This window comes from Ursus maritimus, unplaced genomic scaffold, assembly GCF_017311325.1.
Source record: "Ursus maritimus isolate PB19 unplaced genomic scaffold, ASM1731132v1 scaffold_23, whole genome shotgun sequence".
NCBI classification, from domain to species: Eukaryota; Metazoa; Chordata; class Mammalia; order Carnivora; family Ursidae; genus Ursus; species Ursus maritimus.
This window is the reverse complement of record NW_024424786.1, coordinates 42,402,305-42,414,552: the sequence shown is the minus strand read 5'-3', so window position 1 is coordinate 42,414,552 and position 12,248 is coordinate 42,402,305. Positions and strand designations below refer to the sequence as shown.

At 47.6% G+C, this 12,248-nt stretch overlaps 1 long non-coding RNA gene across 1 annotated transcript; it reads right to left on the bottom strand.

Annotated features, from left to right (window-relative positions):
- Positions 1 to 1,909: 1,909 nt before the first annotated feature.
- On the bottom strand, positions 1,910 to 7,916 carry LOC121104806. The gene is made up of 3 exons (XR_005837185.1): positions 7,473 to 7,916; positions 3,652 to 3,821; positions 1,910 to 3,385 (listed from the first exon to the last, which is right to left on the bottom strand). It is a non-coding gene; the product is annotated as an uncharacterized LOC121104806 (long non-coding RNA).
- Between the last annotated feature and the right edge of the window lie 4,332 nt (positions 7,917 to 12,248).

Sequence of the window (12,248 nt, the reverse complement as noted above, 5' to 3'; positions counted from 1 at the left end):
CGGCGCCGGCCGTGGCTGGAAGGTGCATGTTCCAGCCCCGGGCTCGTCGCTCTTGCTCCCGGTCTGAACGCCGGCCGGCCTGCGCCGCTATCCCCGGGCAGCAGCTCTCCACGTCAGCGCAGAGGATCGGCCTTCGGAGGATGCCCGTTCCTCGGCCAGCCACCACCTGGCAGCCTGGGCTGGGACCTACCTGCCTGCAGAGCGCAGGTTTCACACCCTGGCTGCTTGAGTCTCATGCGAGAGCCAGAGACTTGGACCCACGTGAGCCGGAGCTTGGAGGCTGTCCCCACAAACTGGGTGCTTTGTTCCCTTCCAGGGAGGTAGGATGAGGGGCCACCCACAGGGATGGCTTTCACCCTCAGCTTGCGACCGGCGGCCTCCACCCAGCACCCCTACTCACAAGGAGTGGGCGCTTGGGATGTCAGGGCCTGCCTGTCCCCCTGCCCCAGCCAGGGACTCCCTGCCCCTTCATCCCCTGAGAACTGGTTGCAGTCTCCATCCCTCCCTCCTTGGGGGGTCATATTCCCGACCATCTAGTCATTTTGACTCGCCACGTGGGCCACAGGTGCCTCAATCCCATGGCATCCACGGCCAAGCTCAGCCCTGGCCCCGGAGTGCGTTGGGCCCTCGGGTTCTTCCTGGACCTGAACGCATTACTCACCTGAGCTAGAGACTTGGGCTCAGCCTGGGGTCCCACCAACCACCCCGCATACTTTGGGTTTGTTTTAGATTTTATTTCTAAGTAATCTCCACATCCAATGCGGGGCTCAAACTCACAACCCCAAGATAAGGAGTCGCCTGCTCCGCGCACCGAGCCAGTGAGGTGCCCCTTCTCCATATTCTTAGGCACGGGCCCCTGCTGCTGCCACTGGGGCTGCGGGGGACCCCGCCACCAACTGCCAGCCCCAACCAGCCACCCTCCACCCTGTGGCCCGGGGCCGCTCAAAGCACAAACATGACCACACCTTTCCCTGCCAGTATTCCTTCCCAAGAGAAAGGCCGCGCTGCTCTGCCTGGCATCCCTGACCAAGGCAAACCTGCTCGTGGGGCTGGCCAAGCAGAGCTGGAGGGAAAGAGCCAGGCTCGGGAGACCATGGGTGTCCAGATCTAGGGGGGCCACGGGTTTGAGCCCCCCTGCCTGCGAGGCCGCCACACTGCAGTGAGCAGGCAGCCGTTCCTGGCCTGCCCAAAAGACCCATTCAGCATTAGCTTATTGGGTATTTATTGAGCGCCCACTGTTGGCCAACCAATTGCGAATTCAGAAATCAATCTACCTGCCCTGCCCACAGGGGCTCACACCGTGGTGGGTGAGATGGGAGAAACACAAGGAGGCAGGAGGTGGGCCCACAGAGGAGGCCCCTGACCCTCCTGGGAAGGTCAGGGGGAGCTGCCCGGCAGAGGGAGCTCAGAGCCTCTCTTCCTAGCTTTTTACTCCGGGCGGGGGGGGGGGGGCAAGGGCTGCAGCTGGTTCAGTGCCCAGAGCCGCAGGGTCCCTGTTTGAGAGTCTGAACGGAAGGCCAAGTTTCAGTGAAAATCAGATTTGGGGCTTGACCCCCAAAGGTCTCTCTTCCCTACAGTGAGGAGACCAAGGTGTGGGAAGGCCTAGAGGCTTGCCCAAGACCACCTTCCACGCGAGTGGCAGGACAGGATTTACAGACACGGGCAGCTGAGCCACCTAAGGTACAGAGCCGGCCCGTTTCCCCTGGGGGCGGCCCTGTATCCCCAAGCCAGGGAAGTCCAAGGGCTCCCCCTGGCGGCCAAGCCTCCCTCCCTCCCCCTGGGTGCCGGTCCTGGCCGCACCCAGCACCCCGGCTCTCCCCGACCCAGGGGCATCCCTCCAGCCTAGCTCCCCTGGCACCGGGAAGCCTTCCTGGTAACCCCACACTGAAGAACTCCCGCCCCTGCCTGCTCCCGGACCAGGGTCTCTTCCTGGGGGACAGACTGCTCTCCGCTGAATTCTGTCATTTGTGCTTGCAGCCGTCTCCCCACCAGCAGGAAGCCAGGAGTTCAGGCAGAACCCCCACAGGCACACCCCTGCTCTTCGTCCCAGAAACAACCAGCCAGGTTACGTGGAGCCAAGCCACCCATGTCCACACTCAGCCACAATTTTTATATCGACAACTTTGCTTCAAAACAAGAGAGACCAATGTCTATGCAGCACAGGGATTGATAACAACTGATGTTTTTTGAGCACTTACTATTTACCAGACTTTGAGTGCCTTATGGCTATAATCTCATTTAATTACCTCAGAGTACGGTCTTCCTGCTCCCTGACCCCCACCCACAACTCATCCTCCAAAGCAGCCAGAAGGATGATTTAAAAATACAACCCAGATCATGATTACCGCCCTCCCCCAGCCGCCTAGGTCCCTCGGTGGCTTCTCACTGCAGCGGGGAAAAAAAACATCCAAATGTGGACCAAGGATGCACGTGGCCGGAGGGAAACGTTCACGAAAAATCTGGGAAATGGGGGATCCAGTCAGCGGGAGGAGGGACCGCAAAGCCCCTGGACAGGGAGAAGCTGGCGAGCATGGACAACAGAAGGGCAAGGGGACAGTGAAAGAGACAGTGGGACCGGACCGGCCAGGAGCACACGGCCCGCAAGGAGGTGGAGGGTGCTCAGCGGAATAATGTCATCTGGTTTCGGGTTTAAACATTATTTTGTTGCACTGAAGTCTTTACAGGTGAAGTGGAATGCTGTCTGGGGCTCACTTTTTTCTTTTTCTTTTTCTTTTTCCTTTTCTTTTTCTTTTTCTTTTCCTAAGTAGGCTCCATACCTAACGAATGTGGGGCTTGAACTCACGACTCAAGATTAAGAGTCCCATGTGATCCAGCCAGGCACCCATGCCGATTCCCTTCAGCATGAGGGGAAGGTGATGTGGGGAAAGATGCCACAGGACAGCGTGTCATTCTATATAATATGGTTGGTGGGGGCAGCAGGGTCCGCTACTTACTCCCTCTCTGTGCCTGTCTGGAAATTTCCATGATGAAAAGTTAAAAGAAGAAGAGAAAGGAAGGGAGACATAGAGTTGCCATTTAAATCCCTTAAGTAAGTGATGGCTCTGGTGGCGACACCGAGGGCAGGCTGGTCGGCAGGCTGCTCCGTCGTCCGAGGCAGCGATGACGGTGACGTGGCTTGGACCGGGGAGTGCTCCTGGAGGGACGGACGCACATGAAGGTGGGGACATGTTTTGGAATCTGAGTCAACCGGACTTCCACTGTTTCTTTCCACACCGCCGCCTCCCAACACACACGCACCAGAAGCCAGGATGGCCTCTCCGTCTGGGGCTTGAGGAACTGGGACGATGGTGATGTCATTTGCAGGAGATGGGGAGCAGGGCACCCCTATTCTCAGCACTTTGCCCCTTAATTCACTGCGACAACCCTATGAGACAGAGTATCATTATCATCATCACCCCCAGCCCACAGAGGGGAAACTGAGGCTAGAGAATTAGTGAGGCTGCCCCACGTCATCCAGCAGTAGGGGGCAGAGCCCGGATTCACACCCTAGGACCGCACCCCAGCGTCCATGCTTCTGCCCTAGGCTCCGCTGCCTCCTGCTGGGGGGATGGGGGAAGGGGGGCAGGGAGTCCAGAGTCTGTGGCGATGTCTGTTAGGTGTCAGGGGGACGTGGGATACGAGTCTACAGACCTGGAAGGCCCCCCAAGGGAGAGAGCCATCAGAAGCCATCAGCAGAGATGGTGTTCGAAGCCAGGAGGCCAGAGCAGGTGGTCTGCGGAGAGAGGGGACGGGAGGGGAGGCTGAGCAGATGAGAGAGATGACAAGTCCCCTTCCACCAAGAGAGTGTGTCGTCCTGGAATCTGAGAGAAAGCACTGTTTCAGGGAGGAAGCGGAACCATGTCAGATGCTGCCAACGGCTGGGTGAGAAAGGGACAAGGGGGTGGCTGCTTGCTTGGCCAAGTGGCCTTGGGGAGGCAGCCTCAGGAAGTCCAGATGAAGGACGAAGGAGGAAGGCAGGTGAGCAAGGGGGCAGTGACCTCGGGTAACAATCTGGAGAGGTTTTGCTAGGTGTGGGGGCGGGGGGAGGGGACAGGGAAGCAGGGGGAGGTGGACAGGGGACCAGGAAGGGTATTTTCCAATTTCAGTATAGTTAGCGTAGAGTGCTGTATTAGTTTCAGGAGTACAATCTCGTGATTCAATAACTCTGGACGTTACTCAGTGCTCATCATGGTAATTGTACTCTTAATCCCCATGAAGGATGTTTTTTTTAAGAGAGAGAGCACACATGAATGGGGGTGGGGAGAGTGAGGGTGGGGGGGAGGGGCAGAGGGAGAGGGAGACAGAATCTTTCTTATTTAAATTCTATTAATTAACATGTAAGTGTATTATTACTTTCAGAGGTAGAGTTCAGAGATCCATCCGTTGTGTACAACACACAGTGCTCATTTTACCACGTGCCCACCTTAATGTCCATCACCCAGTTACCCCATCCCCCACCCACTCCCCTCCAGCAACCCTCAATTTGTTTCCTTTGATTAAGAGTCTCTATGGTTTGTCTCCCTCTCTAATTTCATCTTGTTTTATTTGTTCCTCCCTTCCCCTATGTGCCTCTGTTTTGTTTCTTAAATTCCCCATATGAATGAAATCATATGATAATTGTCTTTCTCTGATTGACTTATTTCACTTAGCATGATACCCTCTAGTTCCAGCCATGTCATTGCAAATGGCAAGACTTCATTTTTTGATGGCTGCGTAATATTCCGTTTTATATAGACCACATCTTCTCTATCCATTCATCTGTCGATGGACATCTGGGCTCTTTCTATAGTTTGGCTATTGTGGACATTGCTGCTATGAACATTGGGGTGCAGGGGCCCCTTCGGATCACATTTACATCTTTGAGGTAAATCCCTAGTAGTTCAGTTGCTGGGTCGTAAGGTAGCTCTATTTTCAACTTTTTGAGGAACTATTTCCCAGAGTGGCTGCAACAGCTTGCATTCTCACCAACAGTGTAGGAGGGTTCCCCTTTCTCCACATCCTTGCTAACATCTGTCATTTCCTGACTTGTTCATTTTAGCCATTCTGACTGGTGTGAGGTGGTGTCTCACTGCGGTTTTGATCTGTATTTCCCTGACGCTGAGTGACGTAGAGCATTTTTCATGTATCTATTGGCCATTTGGATGTCTTCTTTGGAGAAATGTCTGTTCATGTCCTCTGCCCATTTCTTGATTGGATTATTTGTTCTTTGGGTGTTGAGTTTGAGAAGTTCTTTATAGATCTTGGATACTAGCCCTTTACCTGATAAGACACTTGGAAATATCTTCTCCCATTCTCTCGGTTGTCTTTTGGTTTTGTTGACCGTTTCCTTTGCTGTGCAAAAATTTTTTATCTTGATGAAGTCAAGTTAGTTGAATAGTTCATTTTTGCCATTGTTTCCCTTGCCCTTGGAGACATGTCTAGCAAGAAGTTGCTGCGGCCGAGGTCGAAGAGGTTGCTGCCTGTGTTCTCCTCCAGGATTTTGATGGATTTCTGTCTCACATTTAGGTCTTTCATCCATTTTGAGTCTATTTTTGTGGATGGTGTAAGAAAATGATCCAGTTTCATTCTTCTGCATGTGGCTGTTCAATTTCCCCAACACCATTTGTTGAAGAGACGGTCTTTTTTCCATTGGATATTCTTTCCTGCTTTGTTGAAGATTAGTTGACCCTAGAGTTGAGGGTTCATTTCTGGGTTCAGCATGGAGCCCAACTTGGGACTTGATATAATAACCCTGAGATCATGACCCAAGCTGAAATCAAGAGCCGGACGCCCAACCAAATGAGCCACCCAGCCACCCTCACAAGAAATATTTTTTTTAAGAGCAGAGATCCTAGAGCATGGAACAGTGCTTCACTGCCTCCCCACACAGGAGGAACCACTATTGTGCCCATTTCCAGATGGGAAAACTGAGGGCAGGAAGTTAGGTGATTTGCCCAAGGCCACAAATGTAAAGGCTGAGCCAGGCTCTGAGTCCAGTCCATCTGGCTTCAAGTCACACATTCCCACTGCCAAACTGGCTAGAGCACCAGGTTTGCTCGGTTGGGGCTGCCACACCCAGTTGGCCAGTTTGACATTCTCAGTGAATAAGCTCACTGTGCCCCATGAGCAGGGTACATGGCAGGGGCTTGGCTCCACCTTGCCAACTACGTCGTTACCTGGTGTTCAGGGCACTGCTCAAGCGGAGCGGGTAGAAAGGAATCCAGGTAAGTAGAGAAGAAGCACAAGGGGACTCCAAGGGGGGTAGGTCTTGGGGCCCTGGAAATGGAAAGGCATGAAGGAGGAAGACCCCAGGTCCACCTACAGCCCTTTCTCCTGAACCTTTGGGAGACCCTCAGCACAGCATCTTGAAAGCCCCAGAGAACAAGTCCACTTTATCCCATGAGCCCTGAGCAGCTCTGTCTCAGGCCACCTTGGATTGCAAGGAACAGAAACCGTGGGCCTCGGTGATGGGTATTAAGGAGGGCACATATTGCATGGTGCACTGGGTGTTACATACAAATAATGAAACATGGAACATTACATCAAAAACTAAGGATATACTGTATGGTGACTAATATAAAATAATAAAAAATTATTATTAAAAAAAAAAAAGAAACCATGGGCCTTTCCAAAGAGAGGGGGATTTGTCCCAAAGATGGAAGAACTCTAGGGAGTTGTGCTGTCTGCTCCTCTCCATTTCTTCTCTCTGTATCTCTCCATCCTCCTCTGGGCAGACCACCTGCCTTTGTAAGTGTTAGGGTCTGCTTTCCCCAAGGGGCTCTGGTTGTAATCTTGGCACCAGCAGTGGCCCATTTAAGCTGCATTGTCCAATTCCCAGGGTCACCTATTGTCCATCCAACGTGGCCAGGAGGCTATCCCTAGAAGGCTGTAGGTGCAGCCCAGATGTTAAGAAGAGAATGCGGACAGAGAAGAAAGGATGCCCACATCTTGGTAGGTTTCTGTTCCATGTGCAAGGCCCTGGGCTGAGCCCTGGGGCACAATGACTTAAAGGATGTGCTTCCTGCCCTCAAGGAGTTGCAGGCTAGTGGGGCATTCAGATGGTGGACAGTGAGGTGCAAACAAGAGTTACAGGAGAAATGGAAGACCCTGGGCTCTGCTTCAGAGCACAACTCGGTGCATGCACCTTTTAGGGCAACTGACAGGGGCATTAAAACAGATGTAATCACACGCCTCGGTTCCTTCTCTACAGAAGCCCAGAGGAGGCATGGATTAGAACATCACTAACCACACTATTTGTAAAGGCAAAAATTACAAATGCTCTAAATAGTCTTCAGTAGTACTACACAATAGGGACAGCAGTTTAAAAGAAAGAGCTAGAACGATCTGTGACAGAATCCATAGTTTCCCAAGACATATCTTTGAGCAAAAAAGGAAAAGTTGCTGATAGTGCAGTGCAATACTGTTTGCATTTCCCAGTTACCTATTTCTCCCTAACAACATCACCACAAGTCTAGGAGTTTCAAACAACATACATTCACTATCCCAGTTTTGTGAGTCAGGAATCGGGCATGGCTGAGCTGGGTCTTCTACCTCAGGGTCTCACAGAGCTTGAATCGAGGAGCAGGCCAGAGCTGTGTTCTCATCTGAAGCTCACCCGGGGAAGGAACGGCTTGCATGCTCACATGCTGTTGGCAGGACTCAGTTCCTCGCCAGTCTCCGGACTGAGGGCCTCGGTTCCTTGCTGGACGGGGGCTGGAGGCCTCCCAGACCTCCCCGATTACTCTGTGGGCAGCTAGCAAAGTAGCAGCCTGCTTCTTCAAAGCCCGCAAGGGAGTCTCCAAGCAAGATAGACATAAACTCTCTTATTTTACATAATGTAAAACTTTTACATCACTTAAAATTTACCATTTTAGCCATTTAAGAGTGTACCAGTTCAGTGGCATCAAGCACAGTCACGGGGTTGTGTAACTATCACCACCGTTTCCAGAACTTTTTCATCATCCCAAACAGAAACTCTGTACTCATTAAGCAACAACTCTCCATTCCCCTCCCCCAGCCCCTGGCAACCTCTACCCGACTCTCTGTCTCCATGAACTATGCCTATACAGATATGGCAGAATCATAAGCAGAACCTATTTGTCCTTCCATTACTGATTTTAGTCGTTCGAGTGTTCTTTCTTTTTTTTTTTGCCTTAGTTAATCTAGCCAAAGGTTTGTGAATTCTGTAGAGCTTTTCAAAGAGCCTACTTTTGGTTTCATTGATTTTCTCAATTGTTCTTCCTCCTCCATTATGTTTGCCTCTACTCTAATCCTTACTGTTTTCCTTCCTTCTCCTGGCTTTGGGTTTGGTTTGGTTTGTTCTTTTTCTAGTTCTTTAAGGTATATGGTTAGGTTATTAATTGAGATCTTTCTTTCTTTCTAACACAGGCATTCACAGCTACGAATGCCCCTAGTGCTGCTTTCTCTGCATCCTGTAAATCTTGGCGTGCTCTCTCTTCATTTTCATCCATTCCAAGGGATCCAATTTCCCTTGCGATTGCTTCTTTGACTAGTTGGTTGTTTAAGAGTGTGTTGTTTGATGAACTTTTGGGACCTCATCAAGATAAAAAGCTTCTGCACAGTAAAGGAAAGAATCAACAGAATTAAAAGGAATGAGTGAGAAAATTTGTAAATGACATATCTGATAAAGCGTTGGTATCCAAAATCTATCAAGAACTTATCAGGGGCACCTGAGTGGCTCAGTCAGTTAAGCAGCTGCCTTCGGCTCAGGTCATGGTCCCAGGGTCCTGGGATCGAGCCCTGCATCAAGCTCCTTGCTCAAAGGGAAGTCTGCTTCTCCCTCTCCTGCTCCCCCTGCTTGTGCTCTCTCCCTCTCTCTCTCTCTCAAATAAATAATTAATCAAATCTTTAAAAAAAAAAAAAAGAGCTTATCAAACTCAACACCCAAAAGCACATAATCATGTTAACAAATGGACTGAAGACATGAATAGATATTTTTCCAAAGGGGACAGACAAATGGCTAACAGACATGTAAAATGCTCAACATCACTCATCATCAGGGAAATAGAGATCAAAACCACCATGAGCTATCACCTCACACCTGTCAGAAGGGATAAAATTATCAACTCAGGAGACAACAGATGTTGGCAGGATGTGGAGAAAGGGGAACCCTCCTACACTGTTGGTGGGAATGCAAACTGATGCAGCCACTATGGAGAACAGTATGGAGGTTCCTCAAAAGGTTAAAAATAGAACTACCCTATAACACACAATTGCACTGCTAGGTATTTACACAAAGGATACAAAAATACAGATTCAAAGAGTTACACGTACCCCCATGTTTATAGCTGCATTATCAACAATAGCCAAACTATGGAAAGAGCCTAAGTGTTCATCAAGTGATGAATGGATAAAGAAGACATGATGTACAGGGGCGCCTGGGTGGCGCAGTCGTTAAGCGTCTGCCTTCAGCTCAGGGCGTGATCCCAGCATTCTGGGATCGAGCCCCACATCAGGCTCCTCCGCTAGGAGCCTGCTTCTTCCTCTCCCACTCCCCCTGCTTGTGTTCCCTCTCTCGCTGGCTGTGTCTTTCTGGCAAATAAATAAATAAAGTCTTTAAAAAAAGAAGAAGAAGACATGATGTATGTATACAATGGAATATGACTCAGCCATTAAAAGAATGAGATCTTGCCATTTGCAGCAACATGGGTGGAGCTAGTGTGTATTATGCTAAGTGAAATGAGTCAGCCAGACAAAGAAAAATACCATATGATTTCTCTCATATGTGGAATTTAAGAAACAAAACAGATGAACATATGGGAGGGGGAAAAAGAGAGAGGGGAAAATGCACCGTAAGAGACACTTCATGATAGAGAACAAACTGAGGGTTGATGGAAGGAGGTGGGTAGGAGATGGGCTAGGTGGGTGATGGGTATTAAGGAGGGCATCTGTTGTGATGAGCAGTGGGTGTTATATGTAAGTGATGAGTCACTAAGTTCTACTCCAGAAATCAATATTACACTATATGTTAACTCAAGAGTTTAAATAAAAATTTGAAAAAAGAAAAAAAAAGAGTGTATTGTTTGAATTCCACGTATTTGTAAATTTTCCAATTTTCCTTCTGTTATTAAATTTCAGTTTCATTCCCTTGGGATCAGAAAAGATACTTTGTATCATTTCAGTCTTATGATTTATTAAGACTTGTTTTGTGGCCTAACAGGTGATCTGTCCTGGAGAATGTTCCATGTGTATTTGAGAAGAAGCTGTTTTCAGCTGTTTTGAGGTTGAGTGTTCTGTATATCTTTGCTAGGTCCAATTGATTTATAGTACTGTTCAAGTCCTCTATTTTCTTTCTTTTTTTAAAAAAGTTTTATTTATTTAAGTAATCTCTACACCCAACATGGGACTCGAACTCACAACCCCGAGGTCAAGAGTCACACATTCTTCCAACTAAGCCTGTAAGGGGCCCCAAGTGCTCTATTTTCTTATTGGTCTTCTTTTTGTTTGTTCTCTCCCTTATTGAAAGTGAGGTATTGAAATCTCCAACTGTTATGGTAGAATTATCTATTTCTCCTTTCAGTTCTGTCAGTTTTTCCTTCATATATATTTTAGATCTCCTTTGTTAGGTAGGTATAGGTTTATAACCATTATATCTTCTTGCTGGATTGCATCTTTTACCAATATGCAATGCCCTTATTATCTCTTATAATCTTTTTGGCCTAAAGTCTATTTTGTGTGAAAATAATATAGTCAGCTCTCTTTTGGTTACTATTTGAGTGGAATATCTTTTTCCATATTTTTACTTTGACTTCTCTGGGGCTTTGTATCTGAAGTGAGTCTCTTGTAGATAGCATATAGATAGATCATGTTTTTATACTCAATCTTCCCATCTCTGCCTTTTAATTGGAGAATTTAAGCCATTTACATTTAAAGTAATTACTGATAAGGAAGACTTTACTGTGCTGGTTAGCTGTTTGTTTTCTGTTTTATATTGTTCTGATCTTCAATTTCCTCCATTACTGCCTCTTTTTGTATTTGATTACAGTCGATTTTTTGTAGAAAGCTATTTTGATTCCCTTCCTCTTGCCTTTTTTATTTTTGAGAGAGAGAGAGTGCCAGCAAGGGGGGCGAGGGGCAGAGAGAAAGGGCAGANGGAAAGAGAGACTCCCAAGCAGGTTCCATGCCCAGTACAGAGCCCAACACGGGGCTTGATCTCACAATCTCAAGATCATGACCTGAGCTGCAATCAAGAATCAGACACTTAATGGACTGAGCCACCCAGGTGCCCCCTCTTCTGTATATTTTTTAGTTATTTTCTTGGTGGTTACTTTGGGGATTACAATCAACCTCTTAGCCTCATAGCAGCCTAGTTTGAGTAATACCAACTTTGTTTCAACAGTATATCAACATTCTTTCCCTGTAAATCCCTATCCCTTCCCCTTCATGTTGTTTGTGCCACAGATACACCTTTATTGCCCATTAACATAGATTTATAATTATTGTGTTATGCACTTGTCTTTTAAATCATATATTTAAAAAAAGATTAGTTATAAATCAAAAGTACAATAACACTGGCTTCTGTATGTTATGCAGTTACATTTACCAATGTTCTTTATGGCTTCAAGTTACAGTCTGTTGTCCTTTCAATTAAAACTGAAGGACTCCCTTTAGCGTACCTTGTAGGGAAAGTCTACTGGTAATAAATTCTGTCAGCTTTTATTTATCTGGAAATATCTTACTTTCTCCTTCATTCTTGAAGGAGAGTTTTGCTTGGTATAGAATCCTCGGTCGAGTTTTCTTTCAGGTCTTCACATATGTCATCCCACTGCCTTCTGGCCGCCATGGTTTCTGAGGAGAAATCAGGTAGCTAACATTTAAGGATTCCTTGTATGGGATAAGTTGCTGAATTTTTGCTATTTTCAAATTTTTCTCTGTCTTTGGGTTTCGACAACTTCGTTATAATGTGTCTCAGTGTGGGTCTCTTTGAGTTTATCCTGTTTGAGATTTGTTGAGTTTCTTAGATAGGCATACTCATGTTTTCTTCAGATTGGGGAAGTTTTCAACCACTATATCTTCAAATACTTTTCTGCCCCTTCCTCCTTCTCTCTTCTCCTCAGACTCCTATAATGCATTTGTCAATGTGCTTGGTAGTATCCTACAGGTCCCTTAGGTTCTGCTCATTTTTATTGATTCTTTTTTCTTTCTGCCCATCAAATTATATAATTTCAATCATCTTATCTTTAAGTTTACCGATCCTTTCTTCTGCTTGCTCACATCCAATGTTAAACCCCTCTAGTGAATTTTTCATT